Here is a 21,730-nt window from a genome sequence, read left to right as displayed (position 1 = left end):
AAATACCACTGACTGGAATACCTATACCAATTAAGCAGAGGAAATGCAATTACACATATTTTTAAGGTATTTAACCGACCATTCATATGTAAATGTTATGCCTAGTAACCAGACACTTTTGGGTCTCTTTAAACCATTCTATGTGCAAACATAACTTAAACATCTAAAACGATCACTTGGCAATAGCTGAATGTGTTATTTACATGTTTTCTTTTAAAATATTTTAGCAATACTTTTTAATATTAATCGTATCAAGGTTTGGACACCACAAGGAATAATTCTACTTTTTATGGATGATGAACCTATGAAATAGATATCGTATTTGTGTTAAATACTGAATAGCGCTTTACCAATGCCGTCCTTGACATATATACGGAACACGGATGAACAAATATTGAAAGAAGCTTATTACCCGATTTTTCCCTTTCTCCAGTACTTACTTCCAAATAATCCAATTGATATCACTAGAAATGTTATTGACGTAGCAAAAAAGCTGATGCCAAAACTTATAGATATGATACAGGAAAGACACAGCGCAACGTTTCGTACACCAAACTTTTGAAGCAGAGCTCCGTGGAAGACGCCTGGAACATAAAAGACGTAAGCTTTACTGTTTTTTCTCAAGATTTCTGAGTTCTGATTATCAAGAGAGCCAATGAGGTTATCGTGTTATTTAACAATGACGAATAATGAGAGGCTGTTGCAGGATGCTTGTTTGGCTGTTATTACGTTATTACTGTGCCTTTAAACGCAACCCCAAGGCCACTGGATGTGACGTTATAATTGTCATTGTTTATTAATTAACAAGCTAAATATGTGACAATAATGTCCCCATGGAGAAAATTACTCCCGGCGATATTAAGTTCGCCAGAAACGCAGATATAAACACAAGCCATCTGAAGAAAACATGCAAATAACAATGACACAATGACAAAAAAAGGTTGATTTTGGGCTTCATGAGGCTTAAATGTTCAGTTTGAATGTATTTATATTTCTATGGTGAACACCCTGAAACTGGTTTATCCCCATATATGTATGTATTGAAGCGCTATATCTGTTGTATGGTATCTGCAAGGCATTGTTACTTGTGTTGTCTTGCAGCTCAGTGTATCTTGGTTGCGGTATTAGCTAGGCTATGATCCTTGTGTTGTCTTGAATCAGTGTATCTTGGTTTCGGTGTTAGCTAGGCTCTGATCCTTGTGTTGTCTTGCAGCTCAGTGTATCTTGGTTGCGGTGTAAGCTAGGTTCTGATCCTTGTGTTGTCTTGCAGCTCAGTGTATCTTGGTTGCGGTGTTAGCTAGGCTCTGATCCTTGTGTTGTATTGGAGCTCAGTGTATCTTGGTTGCGGTATTAGCTAGGCTCTGATCCTTGTGTTGTATTGCAGCTCAGTGTATCTTGGTTGCGGTATTAGCTAGGCTCTGATCCTTGTGTTGTATTGCAGCTCAGCGTATCTTGGTTGCGGTATTAGCTAAGCTTTGATCCATGTATTGCATTGCTGTGCTCTCTCTCTCTCTCTCTCTCTCTCTCTCTCTCTCTCTCTCTCTCTCTCTCTCTCTCTCTCTCTCTCTCTCTCTCTCTCTCTCTCTCTCTCTCTCTCTCTCTCTCTCTCTCTCTCTCTCTCTCTCTCTCTCTCTCTCTCCTCTCTCTCTCTCTCTCTCTCTCTCTCTTGTTTGGTGTCTGATAGACCTTGATCCCTGTGTTGAATTGAGGTGCTGTATCTCTTGTTTTGTGTTTGATTAACCTTGATCAGTGTGTTTTATTGCAGTGCTGTGTCGCTTGTTTTGAATTTGCTAGGTATTGATGCTTGAGTTTATTGTTGCGCTGTTTCTCTTTTTGGCATTTGTAATTGACTCTGTTTGTGGAGTTATTTTTCTTTTGTGTTTGTTCGTCCAATAGTTTTTTGACCTTATCTTATCCTCTATCCTTAACAGGGTATAATTCAATTTTTGAACACTGGGCCCACATTGTGTTTTTTTTCTAAACTGTTGCAACTTTAATAATGGCCAAAGGTCAATTTGCGCAATTAATAAGCAAGGTGCAACACGAATGGAATTTGGTAACACCAAAATTAATGTATTCTCTATGTATTTACCATACTAAGAACATGAAGAAAAATCATTAGTTTGTTTTAGCGACCTATCCTTTTTTCCTTCCACAAATTCTTTAAAAATGCTTCGATATAAAGCCATGCTAGTAGTAAAGCAAGCAGATACTTCGTTAAAACCCTGCGACTTCCACAAGACTAAAGTACGTGTAAAAAATAAATGCTTCTTTGGTGGTGGAATTCACTTATACTTTTAAGGGTGCATTATGTTGTAATTGTTCACGACCAGCGTTTTAATATTAATTTTAAGTGAATCCATGTTTTATGTATCATTGCAAAAAGAATGCTTAGTTATGCCACTGACAACTTCCAAAAGGCTGTATGCATACTTGTTTTTTATCTGGGTGGTTCATTTAACTTATACTTATGAGAGACAATACTGTAGTAACTGTTCATGACCATCCTTCTTAGTATTAATTTTATTGAAAGTAAATGAGTGCACCTACGCTGGCTACTGTTTTAAGTGAAATGGAAAATTTACCCTTTCCCCGCTTGCTAGCTCCATTTCTTTCCTTATGTAAATCCGTCGGACGAAAAGATTAAAATGGTCTGGCCTTTTATACAATCAAACTTTTCGTGACCAGAAGTTATTATAAATATTTATATCTAATTAAAAATATTTCTCCCCTGGTTTGATTTTAACGATTCTATAACTAGATAAAGCAGATATCCGTTTGAATTAATTGGCTTGGCTTATATCATGGACGAAGATTAAATAGTCGTTTCGTATTCAGAACTGACGCGTTCGACCTTGAAACATGCACTACATACAGGTATTTGTTTTATTGTAGACTGGTTAAAACAAGTATTCCTGACTTGTAAAATTTTTTTTTTCAGACAGCTTAGTCAACGTATTTTTTTAATTATTGTCTGATTATTTAATTAATGAAACAAGAATGATTGATTATTTTAAATGTCTATCAAAAAAAAATAAACGCTAATATATTGCAGTTGTATACATAATCAAAGGTTAGAACATCAACATAAGTAATTAAATGACTTCATAATTTTGTAATATGATCAGGACGTCATTTCCTATTTACATAGAGAAATTGGCGCACATAACCTCATACTTGTCCAAACAGTTATATGTATTATTAAGGTTAAAATTATAAGGAGCTAGCATCAACTTGAAAATAATGAAGAACAAAGTAAAACTAACATATAAACGGATAAATTAATTTCAAGTCATTTTTCAAAATTAGTATTTAAAGACATGTTTCAAAAATTGACCTCCAAACTTATAAATTTTAACGTCGTCAAACACCACAAAATAATATACAAAACAGCGTTACAACATTTTACTCCAATAATACACTAACCTGTTACCTTTCAGCCAACATCATTGTTCACCCTTGTTAAAATATATATACAACTGATGCAAAAGTAAATCCAAATCTGTTTGTGACACAATTTAAACAGCTTGCAATTTGAATGAATTTTTGACCATCGTTGATTATGACTTTGCATAATAATAAATCATTTTCAGACATTAGTGTACTTCGATACCAGTGATGTATACATTTTAAGCAGACCTTACCGATGCATACTGACCTGTATTAATGATGTATTCTGAAATTTAAAATGTTCATTAGTTAAGTAATGTTGCAGCATTTTACTGCAATAATACACTAAACTTTTACCTTTCTGCAAACACCATTGTTCAGTCTCAGTAAATATATGTATACCACTAGTACACAAGTAAATCCCAAACAGATTATGACACTATATACTCTGCATGCAATTGTGCACCTTATTGACCATTGGTGATATCATTGGGCACTGAAAAACGTGAGCTTTTTAATAGGATGGCAACATATAAGTGGACCATTACCTGATTTCGGATCCTTGGGGATCATATTATGTTCAACCACTTAATGTTCTTGTTACCAGCATATGTAATTATTTTTAGGAATACCGATGTTATCGGTTCAAACCAGCAGATGATGGATGGGAAAATGGCGATGTTATCGTTTAAAACCAGAAGTTGTATAATTAAAAAGGGTAGTTTATAGAAATAGGTCATTTTAAACGTTCTTATCTAGGCGGTGTTATGTTGTAAAGGAATATTTCAGGAGTAGGAAATGTGATCGGTTCTCACCAGTATAGTTGTTTGCGGTGAAGTGCTTAAAGGGACAAGTCAAAAGATGATACACTTGCAAGAGAAGAGAAGCTGTCAAAAACTGACATAAAACTAATATCGCTATGTATAACGCGACTTTTACATGCTAGATGGGCACACTATAAGCTAGGAAACCATTAAGCGCTAATTTTAAAAATGTAAACTTAGCTGAGTCTGCGACGAAATATGATTTTAACAGTTGTAAAGTAATGTAGTGTAATGTTTAAAAAAAATAGTGAGAGAAGGGCAGTGATATTGCCTCGAAAAGTTTGTGCTATTAACAAATGAGATTTTTTAATGACTTTATAGAGCAAAACTCTCCAATTAACAAATATATAAAAACCACAAATATTGTATAACAAAGACATGGTTTTATCATTATGTTTTCAATATTGATTACTAGATAAACTGAACATATACGATTATCATAAGAGATTACATCTAAATTGATTATTTAGTTGACAGTTCGGCATTTTATCAACGACCATATTGGATTATAGAGATACACGAATTACGATATTTTGATTACAACACCATAAAATGATCAAAAACAAGTTTAATTCAAAATATGAATTGCATTAGAATTAAACAAACAAATCCAACAAAAATGATAAAGAAAGTTGAAGTATTTTTACAATATGCATTATTTAGGTCCCTTTGTGTAGTATATATGTTATAATAAGCAAATGGCAATCTTTTCTGCTCTTAAGAAATACCTCAACATTAACCGATCGCTTTATTAGCCCTTTCTTTTTGATTCTATTTGAATAATTTAATCATATCAGGTGACCTTTTTTAAAACATAAACCATTCTTCTCAGTCTCATTGAACACGTAGCGATTACTTTTAAACACTCGTGAACGTTCAAGCCTGTGACTTGAGGAATAAGTGTTACATGATCTTATAATGTTTCGTGATTAAACCACATGTATGCACTTTCAAAAATGTTAATGTTTTGAATAGATCTTGACGTATTAAAATGCAATAAATGTGACTATACACGTATTGAATACAAATAAATAGTTTTCAGAAATATTTTTGGACACATCTAAACATGGGTATTTAGACACCTAGTGTGTCAATGTCAACAGGCAAATCATTTGTCTTGCTTATGTTTAAAAGATACTTGATAATTTCAAGGTAATTCATGCCTCGGCTCACCCGATTCTTCCTCCTTGCCGGATAAATATCTTCCATCCACGGCACTAACATTGTATTCTCTATAAATTGAAGAAAGCAAGTTCGCCAGTTTTATTCAGCATTTTTTATTGCTCTATATATGAGCATATGAAATGAAGTTATTCAATATTTAAACACCCAGGAATATTATCAAACAGAAGATATACATGGCAACTTCTAAATGTTGATGATACAAGGGCAACAACTAAATAAAAATAATTAGATTTTGTTAGTTTAATGTTTGTTTGGATTCACCTAACATCATCCACTTATACTAGTTTGTACATGTTTTTTATTGGATTGCACGTGACTTACTTGACAAGCTAACAGGGATTAAATATGGCTCCGCAGATCTGTCGTTAGACAAAATATATACATGTTTTGCATTATCAGTTCTTAAGAGATTAGGTTACATTCAACATCAAGGCTCTATAGATGAGCATTTGACATGAACTAAACAACCAGACAGCAATATATAAGCATAATACAGACGTTATATTAAAACGCACAGAATCATTAGTATATATAAAAAATAAGATACTTATTAATAATCAAAACTAGTCAACAATATCATTTTGGAATAAAGCGATGTTTCATCTCTTTTGTGTCTATATTTCAATGAAACTATATAAACATAGAAGCGCACAGGACGTACTATTGTTTCTGCACAGATATCCATTACATATAGGCTTAGCATGTGTCCGCTTTGATAGTAAAGGTATGCTTAACTGTTGAATATAAGTTGTGTTTTTCCATGCCTGGGTGTGCGCAAATGAATCTTATTTTCCATATTAATTGTTAAAGCAAGTCAAATACATGCATTTCTGTTAAAAATCTAATTTCACATGTTTAATGAGTTAACAACCGTATCCGGGTTCAACCAGAAAACTTTCCAAGAATATAGCCATCCGCTTGAACTTTTGGAACGAGTTCCAAGTAGCCGTCGTCATCAAGCTTGTCATCTGCATCCGATGTGATTTTCCCCATGACCGGTTGCAAATAATCATCAAAAGTTTTTTGTTCTCGAATCGTTCGTATGTACTTTACCGTCGTTTGTATACCTGAGTTGATAGTATTCATTCTGGGGATTCTCTCCAAGTTCATCAGAGTCATCAATTGTCGTGTACTCTACGTCATCACTTTTGCATTCACCACTTTTGTTAACAACAGACACCGGCGAACGTCCTCCAGATTGTGTTTTATTCTGCGAATTCGGTTGGGGACTAAAAACATGAAGTTGATATTTTAGGTCAAGAAGCTTTTTTTTTTACCGTTTCTAGACGTAACTCCATCTTTTATTGACAACGATATTTTATTCAAACATTAAGGGTATTACGTGCTTAGTGAAATACTATCCTAAATAGATAAATAGAAGACGATACAAAAGATTTGCCCTATGCCCTTGGTATGTCTTCTTGTTACATTGTGTGTTTCACAACAAGGGCAGGCTAAGACTTGTTCCATGTGCTTGAGACCCAATTCGAACAGTAATCCTAAAATATAATACTGATAATCCTGTAATACGACAGTGATAACCAACTACTGTAACAAAAATAATATCAAATAATTAAAACTGTCTATGTAACGAATTACCGATGCCATATAGCTGTTATATCATGTTTTTTAGCATTTTGAAAACACATAAAGAATTCGTAAAGTTGAAAATAGAAAAGCATGATATATTTGACCTTTACAGCACTTTTGTTATCACCGATTAAGAAGAAAATGAAGATGGTTGCATTCGAGTCCTAGATCTCAAACTTAGTCTCAGAGCGTTGGTAAATAAACACCCTGGTTCGAATCAAGCGATACATGATAATATTGATGATAATGATGTTGATGATGATGATGATGATGAAGATGAGATAAATATTAACCATTTCTGGTGCTCATATGACCAGGTGTCGCGAATGAAAATGGTTCGTCTCTCGGGGCGACTGGAATTATCCAAATACACTTTTATAAAGAAATGAAACAATAAAGTTTCCAAATTTATCCAATGATGTTTACGTCTCCATCGACAAAATATGAGTGCGCTGTGCACGAGGAAAATACCGCCACCAGCTGTGCACGAGGCGAACTACTTTAATAAATATAGAAAGTGAAAGCGAAAATGAAAGTGAAATTAGTATATGAATTAGTGAATGATAGGAATGACTGAAAGGAATGGAAGAATAGGAAAATGGATTATCACAAGAAAGATGGACTTGGAAAGTACGTGTACTGGATAAACATACATGTAGACATATGACACTAACACAAACATATAGAGCAGGGCAAATTGACCCCGCGACACCCTCCCCCTTCGGGTAAATGGCGTCCCGACATATCAAATTCAGTACATAGTTTACTGTCCATAGTTACTAACATGAAAACAAATGCTGTCAGAGCACAAGCTTGTCTACTTAGGTTTACCGTAATTAGCAACTGCAAGCTAAATGAATACCTTAACATTCCATACAGTAACTACTACTACATTCTATACTTAAGTGCACTGTTAAACACTAGCTACACATATACATACAAACTAAATAATCATACAAAAAAAAAAAAACTGAAATAGGCCTATTTCCATGCAATACCAGACCCTGCCTTTATGGCGTAGTCTGAATTAAGACATGCTCAATGTCTTAAACAGAATGATGCACATAATGTAATCATCATATATTATACAACTGGCACAAAAGTTGTATAAAAACATATCACGGAAAATCTTGTCAGAAGATTTTACCAAAATTTCTTCAAGTGTATTAAAAAAAATCTCAATCCGCACAAAAAAACACTCTTATTGTAAATGATGTGAATCCTTTTATGTCACTATTTTATTTCATTGTTGGTGTAACGGTAAATGGTGACTATGTGACCCACGTGTCACTCTGCATCCAAGCAGGGCGCTGAGTGATGCGTCTCGTCCTCCGCTGTGGTATCACATACCTTGGCGATGGCGTTGACAAACTAGGTAATACATCCGCATGTGTCATATCCGGTAAGTTGTCGCATAGACGGCAGTATTAGCTACAGCTGCAGTAGGTGACAATGAACTCTACGGTAACGCTTGCTGAGCCTCACTTATATTGCCAGAACAATCTGTATCGTCGGTTACATCGATGCCAGACAGATCCCTTGAATCAGGGGAACTAAGAGGTGCAAGAAGTGGAATGCCAGACAAAGGCAGGATAAGGTTCCTGTGAAGGGTTCGCACTGGACCTCTAGCAAACTCTTTCCTCACTCGAAAGACGGGGATATCAGGATTCGGCTGACTGATGACGACATACACGTCCCTGCACCACCGATCCGCAAGCTTGTGGCGACCCCTGATACCAACCATCTTGACAAGAACCTTATCGCCAACCGCTACTTTCGCTTCCCGTACTCTTGTATCGTAACGTCTCTTGTGACGACGTGCTTGGCGTCGAGCCTCGCGAGTCGCAGCTTTGTAGGCAAACCCAAGACGCTCCTGAATACCCTGAATAAAAGTTGACCTATCTGAAGAAGAAAAATCTGGCTCAATGCCCAAGAGCGCATCTATAGCTAGTCTCGGATGTCTCCCGAACATCAAAAAGTATGGCGTCATGCCGGTACTCTCATGCCGAGTAGCATTGTAAGCGTGTACCAATGTTGGTAAGTGGGCTTTCCAGTTCTGTTTTCTCTCATCATCGAGTGTCCCAATCATGTTCATAAGTGTTTGATTGAAACGTTCGGCCATGCCGTTGCATTGCGGGTGATACGGGGTCGTACGACTTTTCTCGAGCTTTGCAATGTCGCAAAGTTCCCTTATAATAGCACTCTCAAAGTTGCGTCCCTGGTCACTATGTAGACGACTTGGGAACCCGTAATGTACAATGAACTGCTCAAATAGCGCTTTGGCAGTGGACCGAGCTGTTTCATTTCTCATTGGTATGGCCTGTGCATACCGAGTGAAATGGTCTGTGATGACCAACACTTTCTCAAATCCTCCTTTGGACATATCAAAGGTAAGAAAGTCAATGCATACAAGTTCGAGAGGGTACGTTGTTTTGATGGAAACCAATTCTGCAGATACCTTTTCTCTTGTCTTACGACAAATGCACCTTTCACAAAGCCTGATACGTGTTTCAACAAACGAGTCGAGACCTGGCCAAAAGAATCGAGATTTTATCAAAGAAAGTGTACGTTCTCTGCCCTGGTGACCTGCCTCATCATGTAGACCCGCAAATATAATATCGTAAAATACGTCTGGAACAACCAACTGGTCTACAGGATGACCATTTGACATATCATGACGGTACAACAAACCATCCCGAAAGAATAACATGTTCCGCTCCCTCAGCAACTTCCTGACTGACTCATCTTCTAAGCACATCTGGCGCCGAGTCAGTCTAGAACTTGACTTCAAAATCTCTGCCACCCTACTGATAGCTCTATCCCGAGCCTGTTCAACCTTCCAATCAATATCAGCTAATGGAGTGTCAAGATCAACCTCGTCCCTTGGTGTCTGAGCTGCCGTTTGTGAGAAGGACAAACACTCAATAATAGGACAAACTCTCACTAGATGGTAATCAAATACTTCCACGCAAACTGGAAATCCGTCCTCGAATTTGAGGAACACCAGTGCTAAGGAATGCACATAATTAACACTGAGAGCGCATTATGCTGCCAAACAGTGCTGCCACGGTCCCTCGTTGGGCGCCAAATGTCACAGGGTGAGAAAAGTGTGCAGCCAGACCGGGGCTCGAACCCGGGACCCCTCGCTATCAGGGCGAGTGCTCTACCGACTGAGCTACCGGACCGCTTACACACCTCCTCACCACATGTGTAGGTATCGGTACCGTGACACAAAGCTTTGATGACGTCCGGAAACATAACGTTCTCCTCACTCCGCGAAACACCAGGAAGACGGGAAAGAATATCTGCATCTATATTCTCTTTTCCTGAACGGTAGACAATATTGAAATTGAAGGCTGACAACGCTGCTAACCATCTGTGTGACAAAGCGTCAAGTTTCGCTGATTTGAACGCATAGGTCAAGGGGTTATTGTCGGTGCGAACGCAAAATTCATTACCTAGAAAAATATGGCAATAAAAATGACTACTAAAGAGACCTACATACTACATACATTACTGCTACTATGTTCAACTGCAATCTCTCCTCTACGTACACAGTGTAAACACTAAACTTTGCTAAAAGCTAAACAACTATGTGTCTATCTGTATGAAGTAAGACAAAAAGAACCTAGTAAATCTGACCAAGATTTATGCTTTTTTTTTTTTTTTTTTTTACAAAATATATAAATAACACAGGGGTATAATAGGGGTATAATATACCGGTGGACTCAAAGACAAAGTGAAAAACAGACACAAGGGACTTGTAGAAAGAAAGAGAAGAATGGATTTATTCAAGTCAATCAAATGCCTTTATATTACCAATAAGTTGTTAAGTAAATGAATGAAATGCGATGTTAATTGCTCACCAACACCTTTGTTATGCTACAACTGCAACAGGATGTGTAAGAGCTGCATGCTGTGCTGTGCCCAGGTATGTTCACTCAAAATACTATCTGAAACAATACATCAAAAATTTAAACAATTGAAAAATAAATTCATAAAGCAATCAATCAAAAAATCAAAAGTAATTAATTAAATATTCAAAACACTAAATAAATTGTCCATGTAGTATGAAGTCTGAAGTCCCAATGCGTAATGTTGATTAATGTAGAATGTCACCGATGAAATGCTTATGTTGATTTAATCAGCTGTCAAATCAAGGAAACTGCTATTTAAATAGTCTAAGTTTCACTTCCAATGAAATAATGCACTAAATAGTGTCAATATTCTCACAAGACACGTTTATCTATCAAACACAACCACGCACTTATTATATAAGTGTCAAATGAAATATAAATAAGACGAAATGTCACCAAAATCGTCTGTCAATTTAAAACCGGATGTTTACAACCATTCACTGTTGACCACTGGTTCCCGGTCTCGTCCCGGAAGACCTATAACATGTGCCAAATGTCACAGGGTGAGAAAAGTGTGCAGCCAGACCGGGGCTCGAACCCGGGACCCCTCGCTATCAGGGCGAGTGCTCTACCGACTGAGCTACCGGACCGCTTACACACCTCCTCACCACATGTGTAGGTATCGGTACCGTGACACAGGGAAAGTATACACTTACGAATTGATTCGGGTCTTGATATTCGGAATCATTATTTTTTAAATATTTTGAAACGGCGTCAATATGCTATCTTATCTTTTGACAAACCACCATAGAGCTCGTGTATGTCATACTAAGCAATTGCCACCTTCAACGTTTTGCTAGTGTCTACTCACAATATCACAATAACATCGATTATGACAGTTTTTAGTGTTGAGACTCAATGAAACCTACCCAGACAAGACCTGAAGTCGAACATTCAAATATAAACTCTGTTTAGACGCACAATCCCATACACAAGACGTAACTGAATTTGGAGCCAATGCATTTGCGTAAGGCATTTTAACTGTGCTTATTTGCTCAATACATAAATGTTAGTAATGTACCATGTCAATGATGAGTGTTTACTTGTATATTATCCCCTAAACATCAATATAAATGAATTGTTATCATACCTTTCCTCGTTGGCCTTTTGGTTTCTATTTGAAAAACAAAGTCTACCTTCTTGGAAAAGTATTTTTTTTAAATTTGTATTGAATAAAAATATTACGGTCCATACGGAGTAGCGTATTCTTTAACTTATTTGTGAAAATAGATACAAAACAACATACCGTGTTGAATGCGATTGCTTTTACTAAGTGTTTTTTTATTTTTTTTAAGGAAAGTGGTTAACACGGTCCGGAATACCTTCGTACTACACATATGTTTGAATACAATTACAAATTCATATTAAAACATAATTTCATCAGCTGACCGATATTTTCACCAATGATACATACCTGTCAGCTTGCAATAGAACAGTCCTCCAACAAGAAGACATAGCACAATACCCAAAATGACGGACATCAAAATCACAACTAGATACATATCCAGGCCTTCATTGTTAGTTTGTGTTACTGTCGAAACGGTGCTGGTTGGCTGATCTGCAAACATTATGAATAAAGATACATGTCCTAGTTCAAGTAAGCAACGTTATCCTTGCTGGAAAGTAAACATGTTTACTTCCTGACATATTTAAAAAGTACTTCAAGGTAAGATCAACTACTACTCGGACGTATAGCAGTATTTTATATTTTGGTAGCTATTATACGTTTCAATACAACAACAGCAAATGCTTATTCGAAGAGCATATCCCAAAAATGTTACTTATAGTGCAGATGCCACTGATACAAACCTTTCGAACATGCGATAGATACCCCGTTGCCAGAGCAATCACCAGATCCATAAGTATAATATACAAATGGTATAAATTCACAATCTCGTAATAATATATAATTTTGGTCGCAAATCAATGACCCGACTTTAGTATCACTGTTCGACTGAAAGTATAGTTGTATACCATTTTGAATTGCTGAAAACATATACAGGTGTCATGTTTTACAAAGCAACGCTTAGCAAAAGGATATGCGACTTGAAGAAATAAAGCCCTTATCAGGTCATTAAAACTCGGATTGCGAAAATCTATATTTATATGTCCGAAATGTATACCAATCGGTAGTCGGCACAGATAATTACGTTATAAAGTATAATGCTTTTGTCTAAGTTCATAAGATTTAAACAAGAGAAAACTATTTAATAGTGTACAGTAGATAGCTTCATGCATGGATAACACGGATAACATGACCAGCTAGAGTACAAAAAGATTGGTTGAACATTTTACCTGAATCCAAGCTCTTGGCATATCAGATTGGTTGAACGTTTTACCTGAATCCATGCTCTTGGTATATCAGATTGGTTGAACAATTTACCTGAATCCAAGCTCTGGCATATCAGATTGTTTGAACATTTTACCTGAATCCATGCTCTTGGCATATTAGTTTTGCAGAGTTATTAGTAAAGTCAGCCTTACAAACTGTCTGCCAGTTGTGCTGTTTACAAAGACTTCATCTAGCCCGACGTCATCAGACTGACCAATAAGGCGGACATTCTTTATTTCATAGTCTTAAATGGCAAAAGAGGTACATTTTAAAAAGCATTTTATCGTATCGAATGACAACATTTTAATCGACGACCGCCTATAACCACATCATTGTAAATCTATATCGACGTTTAAATTATGAATAACAGACACGCTAACATAAGGTTGATTTATTCTTAAGCAATTTCATGTTTCCTATTAAATGCTGGTTTTTAGTAATGCATAGGGCATATTGTCAACATTCTTTGTTGCCCCTTCTCTAAGCGGCGACGGACTTTCTGTGACGCCTACAGTTCTAGCCATTACGTTAGCAATTCAAAAATTATATGTAAACTACTTACCACGTTAAATGTTAAATAACATCTGAAAATAAACATAATAGAGATATTGATACACAAAAGCTTTCCAATATATGAAATAATTCATACCCAAACAGGAAAGGTGTAGCGTTTGATATTCTCTGTCATTATTTTTCTTTGTCCACTGACATTGTGAAATGTCTGTCTCAGTTCCGTTACAATCCACTGAAAAAAATATATGCCCATGTGCAGGTACTCTTGCTCGAAATTTAATCCCACAAACCCAAAACGACCAATAACATTTTAAATATGTACTCCGTATAGCGTTCTTTATAAGTTATCTAAGAATAGTTTGCATTGTATCGTGTTTGCAAGCTGCTTAGGCACAGGATGACCGCGGCAAAATCCCGCAGAAACAGACTGAGCGTTAGTGTAGGGTAAACGGCGACCGCACGAATTCCCAGAGGTGAAAGTTTGTGTCGTACTGTAGCTCTCTTCTTTTATATACATACTATATTAGGGAGTAGACAAAAACCTGAGTTGACTCATTTTTATGAAATTGAGAAAAATTGGAACTCTCCTTCTTTTGCATTAGAGTCGAAGTTCAATATGATAGATCCAGCTGTCAGTTGAATTAGTTAAACCAAAAGTTTGCAATATGAACAAAATCAAATAATCCATACAATTCTTGAGCTTTGTTGCACTACTTGCAAACATATGTGCGATGTCACATTTCATTACAAGAATTTTATAAACAAAATATTATCAATGAAAATGTCCCCAATAATTTGACAGTAAGGCCTAAGCATTTTGCTTTTAGTGATAAGATCACAATTATTTGTAGATTCAAAACTTTTATGAAGGAATTTTCAACATTCTACGTTGTTCAGATAGTATAAGGTGTCCGATATGCAAAGTGACTCATTATAGTTCCTGTTTCATTTGAAAGGGTATTGTCTACAAAACAGTATATGCACAAATTACACCATACTAGTTTAGAAAAGAAGGTCATTTCACGTCCGAGCTTGTTTAAACAATGAGTAAAAATACCAACTGCAATGAATTTACGTGCAAAGCATTGGTCGTCCAGTCCAGTTTTTACCATATAATTACAGAGCAAGCAATTGAAACTCAAATATCTTCAATTGGTATTATAATCATATTGTGTCTCTAGGCATAAAATAGTTTCTCAATGGAGCAGTCAGAGCGTACTCCTTAAATAAGTAAGTAAGTAAGTAAGCAGTAAAGATCAGATTAACGGTGTTTCAAACTAAATATTGTACAAAGGCAATAATCAACTAGCCATTCGAAATCAATGTCTCCTTCCTAAGTTTTTTTTTAAGTTCTCTTTCCTGATATGCCTCAGTTAATTGCCACCTTTTGGGGCATTTATGCCTAAGAATTTTTGCTTTTAGTAGCTGTGGGCCCCAGCACTTTGTCTTTACTTATTGTGAGGCCTTAGCATTGTGCCTTATCGTTTTGTCCTGTGAAGTTGTACCATTGTACAATTGTACCATTTTCTTAATTTTGAACAAGTTTAACTGGAACATATTGGGAAAGTTTATGGGTTTACATTTGCATGCAATGCCAACAATATTGTCTCGCTGACAACCGTCTATCTCTGTTTCAGAAATGTCTTAGCGTACGTTATGGCGTTTGCGCGATCCTATATGAATTTAAATACGTATATATTCCAGCAAAAACGAACGATTATATGGAATGAAGTATAACTTGAGTTTACGGATTGGACAAACTGGTGTGTTATAAGCCTTTCATAGATAACATAGAAATAAGTCATTTAGGTCATTTACTTATCTTCATATTGCTCACCCTAATCCAAGACTAGTGCAGGTTACGTTGGCCGCTTCCTTTCTAAAACCAAGAGCACAAAAGATTCCAGTATCTCCAACAACAGTTCCCGCGTATCGTGACGAACCAGTGATTAAGAAAACTCCTAAATTTGTAAAAGAAATATGAAGCAAGCAAGTTCAAGTGGTACTTTGTATCAAATGATACTTGCATATTATAATTAGATAATCGTGAAAACCTTCAGTGCACTTCATTTCTATCCAGTGATGTTTCTATTCAAACTGTGACATATCAATTAAATTTCACCTAATAATGCACAATAAAATGTATAAAACAGAAATTCCTAGGTTACCCGCACAGTCTGTTCCGTTGCGGTTCAAGCCATATTCACATATTTTTCACGCAAACCAGGTTGCCCTCGTCGACACAATCGTTTGTCTCCATACAGAATGACCCAGAATATCCTAACCAATAGTAAAAACGAATTAGCAATAAATTAATGAGATGAATTATTAAAGATGATTGAGTGTTTTATGTGGCATAAATGTGACGTGTTCATGTATTGTCTAAAAGGCTTTGTGTAAGCCTTCTTTAAATGACCCCACCGTTGTCTGTGCAGTTTTAAAAGTTTTATTATAGACATGAACAAATGATCATATACTAGTGTGTTGGTTTACTTTATCAAATTATGGTACAATTATTATAACAAAGTGAATGCTTTAGAATTAGAAGAAGAGTAATGCCATATATAATAGCCTATTAATATGATTATACATGATGCTTTATAGTTTGGATATTACAAAAGTGACCATGTATTTAGTAGGCTCTGAGTTGTTTATTATTTCTAATTAGTACATACATTCTTTTAGCTTTGCATAAACATGTAAAATTGGAGATGTATTGGTGAGACAATGAGATTATCCGCTCTAAATTTGTCAACTCTAAATGGCCTAAGCCAATAAACAAATACACAGAAAATTGACAACTGCTGTGAGACCAGTGCAATAAACAAGGGATGCATATCAGAGAATAAGCATGCCAAAAATACTTAAACTGGGCCTTTAAGCAGTGAACTCCTTAGTCGTGAAGAGTATAACCCTGCCGACATATATAAATTATTAGCTCTTTTGACAAACAAGTAAACACATTAATGCAATGACTTATTTAGTCCCATTAAATTCAGTTGTTTTTTAAGCTACAATTTTGCATTTAATTGAAATAATTAAGAATAGTGTTTGTTTAAATGAAGACATATGATCATGATCACGTTATCACGTGATTTACATTCGCAGTGATCACTGTACTGCAAAGCGAACCAACAGTTATGTCGCTGGTGCAAACAAATAAATTTATCGTATTCTGTTGTGTAGACGTCGCATTATTTTGGTATTATAGCTAATGTGGCAAACTGCCAAGAACATAGCGTTTCGCATGGTTACGGCGTTGTATTGCGTATCACTAATTTGCGTTAGGGTGGGTAAGCGGTATTGTTAGGACGCTTGGGCGAAAACCGTTTACGCTACACAAGAAACAGCGGAAAACGTTAAAGGACTTAAAGGTTTTGCCTGAAGAAAAAAAAATGACTTGTTTGCTTTGGCGTAGGAATATATGCGGTGGGTGGGTGGGTTGACTGAGTGAGTGAGTGAGTGAGTGAGTGAGTGAGTGAGTGAGTGAGTGAGTGAGTGAGTGAGTGAGTGAGTGAGTGAGTGAGTGAGTGAGTGAGTGAGTGAGTGAGTGAGTGAGTGAGTGAGTGAGTGAGTGAGTGAGTGAGTGAGTGAGTGAGTGAGTGAGTGAGTGAGTGAGTGAGTGAGTGAGTGAGTGAGTGAGTGAGTGAGTGAGTGAGTGAGTGAGTGAGTGAGTGAGTGAGTGAGTGAGTGAGTGAGTGAGTGAGTGAGTGAGTGAGTGAGTGAGTGAGTGAGTGAATTGTGTTTGCCTGTTTAAAAATCGGAAGCAGTCCTCACCGGTTTTTTACGTCAGCAGTCCATATAGTATGACGTCAGCGGTCCTTTTTATATTTTGGGCGATGTCCGGACCAGCCAAAAATGATATGGACCACTGACGTCATAATTTTATTTTTTATTCAAGTAAAGTGATTTACGGACCGATCAACTTAAAATACACAAAGAACCGAAGCATTTATTTAAGTGATAATATTATAAAACATTTGATTCATGACCGCATCAATATTAGCTTATTTTAAAATGTGTACCTGCAGTCCCGGATTGAATAACTTTTTGAATATTTCGAACTGTGTTAAATACTATTTTAAATTAACTAAAATTATGTATTATTTGATTAAAGAACACTTATGTCATATCCCGTTTCCAGAAATTTTGATTTAAACAAAAACCAACAGTTTGATGATCAGAATGTAACGTGATTTTTTTTATACTAAAAATATTTATTTCATCTCTTTGTGATAGCCTTGAAAATAAATACTAGTAATTTGTTTTTGACGTCACCTAAAAGACATTTGCTAATCTGTCAAAAAATGAAAAATGTACAAAGAATAATTTTATGACATTTATGAACTGTTTGAATCTTAGACACATATAAACATACATTGTATTTATTTACATTCGCAAATATATTTCAAACGTTGATAACTTTCGAAATATGTTTCAGTTTGAGTCCATTCTATTGATATTGATGTTGAAAATATTTTCCTTCATATTTATCTTATTGTTCAATGTTTAATAATTACCAATGACATAAGACCATTAAGCTAAATGTAATAACAAAAAAGTAAACATTTTAAATTTTGAGCAAACACTTTTAATCCATGGCAGTTCAATGTAAATCTTTTATTTAATAGGTTGCCGTCATATTTAAAAGTAAGAATTGCTGAGGCTAGCCAGAATTTGTGTTTTATTACGTGTTGATTTTTATTTAATGTAAACGAATATTAATTGGAATTAACGTGTGTTTTTCAACTAAATCATATTCACCACTCACTGAAAATCGATATAAATCTTTAAACAGTGTTGAATTAAAATCATTCGTCAAGAAAGCATTGGCCATTCATTCGTTTGGTGTTTTAATATTTGGCTATTACTCTGTCCAAAACCAGGCATGAGTATTTAAACATTAATGATAACTCTTGATGGTGAAGAACTATAGATATATTATATAAGTGTCAGGTACTCACTGTTGAGTCATTATTTGTGTACTGTTTCTGTAAAAGTTGTAACTTTTCAACGTGCAGATCACAAAACGTTCAATAAATTGATAAATGAAAAAAATAAAAACTTAGAGATACGGGTAAATACTATGATTAGTCTAAGATAGAAAACATATATTTACATCATATACAGTCAAACCCCGTTGGCTCGAACTCCCAGGGACCGGCAAAATAATTCGAGCGTCGGAAAATTCGAGCCAAGCGGGAGCGTTAACCTTCAGTATAAAGAAATCGGTCCTATAAATCAATTTCATTCCAACAAGGAATTCGAGCCAAGCTAGTTCGAGCCAACGGGTTTCGACTGTATCACTAGTAAAAAAAAACAGTATGTTTTTAATGTTTCTTAAATTTTGAACACCAAACATATTAATTGAGCCTCAGGACTGTCCAAGGCAGATTTCTTTATTGATATGGGACCGTGCACCCCGTGGGAAAGTGCCAAAATATATACTCCTGTATAGTAGCGGTGGTGACCGGTGGCCATTCATTTGGGTAATTAGCTAGCACAACTGCGAGTCGCCGTTCTATTTCAAATCACGTTTAAACTTTGAATTAGATTAACAACTCAAGTCCATTTAAGATGTTTAAAAGTTGGTCCTTTATTAATTCCTCATTTAAGTTAAATAGTTAACAATGATAAATCCAAAGACTTATTCAACAAGAAACATCCAATAGTACATGTGATATATTAAGTTATGAAAGTAGGTGAATTTATTATACAGTCACAATAAAAGTAGTTCAAAGATATTTCCTTAGTAAAAGAAGAAGTACAAAGTTCCTGGTAATTTTCTCTCTATATCTCTCTCTGTCTCTCTGTATATATATATATATATATATATATATATATATATATATATATATATATATATATATATATATATATATATATATATATATATATATATATATATACAGATTTATGTACTAACTTGAAGAGTAGAAGTTACCAATAAAAATTAGGTGATAAAAAGATAATGAAGATTTTAGGAAATGTCACTCAAAAAAGTTAATGTCAAAAAGTAAAATTTACAATTAGATTAAATCCGAGATAATTGAGAAGTGTCAAATTCTCAAAGTAAAGTTTCTGGTTATGATCTGAGATAATTAACTGATAATAATTAAGAAGAGGAAGAAGTCAAAATCTTATCATTAATGTCAAAACACGCAATTGTAATTAGAATGACTGACAAAAGTCTTTGTTGGAAATTATGAAAGTATAGATAATCTGTGTATTGAATGCTACTTCTCTTCATTGACCGACATTGGTTCTCCTGGAGATTAACTTTTAATTTACACCATTGACCTGTGTTTAGCTTTCGGTGATTTGCTCTTGGTCATAAACTGTTTTAATTTTCTCTAGAGACTATTTATTTCCAATTAAGAAATCTGTGAAATCCTGAAAAAATTGGGGTTTGAATGATCAGGTATTACTGCAATGTTAGATATTATCTTTTGGTTAGACTTGAAGAGATGCCACAGGGCATGCTCTAAAAGCTGGCCGTGCCTGGCCTGGCCCGACCTGACCTGCTGACTCAGCATTTTGGGTCGGGCCAGGCCGGGCCAGGCCAGGCCAGTCCATATGTGATCACATTGAGAGTATTAACACTAAATATACAGGAAAACAATGATAAACCTTTATTTAGGAATAAAGCTGCATGTTAATGTTATGATTTTTTTCTGAGTTTTATTTAGATAAAACATTAGTTTAATTGACTGCATGGGAATGCACTGTATTTAAAACACTTAGCGGATTTAAAAGAAATAAGTGCATAGATCTTGGTTTACAAATCAAATCTTATAATACATGTGTTCAAATTCAAGTTTTCCATACATATATATATATATATAATAATTTATTTTTCACATACATAAACAAATTATACATTTTATTTGTGATGATTTTTTTGTTTGTTATTATTTAAGGTGTATACATTCCATCTTACAGTTCATATATAGCTGAACAACCATGTTTTTCAAACTACATGCATAGTTTAATTGAAAAAAAAAATGTATAAGAAAATTAATTAAATATGCATTCAAATAAACTACATTGTTTATCTAGATGAATCTCAAAAAAGATATTATATTGAACATGTAGATTAATTTTCAAATAAAGGTCTATCATTGTGTTTGCGTATATTCAGGGCTTGAACTCTCATTATGTATAACATTCCAGGCCAGGTTTTAGAACATGCCCTGTGTGCATTCCCAGATGTTTCTTGTACTGCCCAATTTCAGTATGTTCGCATTGAGTTTGTCATGAAGTAATTGTATGTATAATCAAAGCACTGATAGTGCTGAACGGTTTGAACGATGATTCCCTTTATGTGATAATAAGATAAAAAAAAACAACAACATATGACTGATAACATGGCACTCGCTCGCTCACTCCCACTCATCCAACTTTTCGACACACTGGCCCATCCACTCACTCACTCACAACTCAAAACCCACTCAAAACCCACCCCACCCACCATACTTATTCGGTGTATTCCATGAGCTGTAGAATAAAACGGGCATCATAGCAAAAGGTTATATGTGGATGGGAACGCGATTTTGATCATTGTGGCGCTAACGTGAATAACGAGAAAAAGCGAGAATCAAATCGCGCACTCTTTTCCCCTTGATTTTTCATGGTATTTTCGAGCTTAAAACTTAGTTATTTGTTGTCAACATAAAAAAAACACGTCAATTTCAGCAATAAACCCTCTGCAACACTATTTATTGACGTTTAGTTGATCATAACCTTTTAACGTGTGTTTAATTTACCGAAAGAGTTGGTCAGCTGTTCGGCTTTTGGACTTTGGTAACTACGTTTGTATGACGGTAAGGTGCAAACATTTCTGGTCGATGATGTGAGGCGTTTTTGAAATAAAAACAGTATTATTTTATTTTTTGAAACGAAAGAACATTGATCAGAATATGCTTGATCATGAAATGGTTGTTTATAACCGATATTTGTTAACATTCTGACAAAACGTA

At 35.3% G+C, this 21,730-nt stretch overlaps 2 non-coding genes across 2 annotated transcripts; both read right to left on the bottom strand.

Moving 5' to 3' along the window:
* Positions 1-10,101: 10,101 nt before the first annotated feature.
* On the bottom strand, positions 10,102-10,174 carry Trnas-uga (transfer RNA serine (anticodon UGA)). Its single transcript has one exon. It is a non-coding gene; the product is annotated as a tRNA-Ser (tRNA).
* A 1,249-nt stretch (positions 10,175-11,423) lies between these two features.
* Trnas-uga (transfer RNA serine (anticodon UGA)) lies at positions 11,424-11,496 on the bottom strand. Its single transcript has one exon. It is a non-coding gene; the product is annotated as a tRNA-Ser (tRNA).
* Positions 11,497-21,730: the final 10,234 nt, after the last annotated feature.

The sequence above is a fragment of the Mya arenaria genome, chromosome 17 (genome assembly GCF_026914265.1).
Source record: "Mya arenaria isolate MELC-2E11 chromosome 17, ASM2691426v1".
Lineage (NCBI taxonomy): Eukaryota > Metazoa > Mollusca > Bivalvia > Myida > Myidae > Mya > Mya arenaria.
The sequence above is the reverse complement of the archived record's forward strand: the minus strand, read 5'-3'. Positions and strand labels throughout refer to the sequence as shown.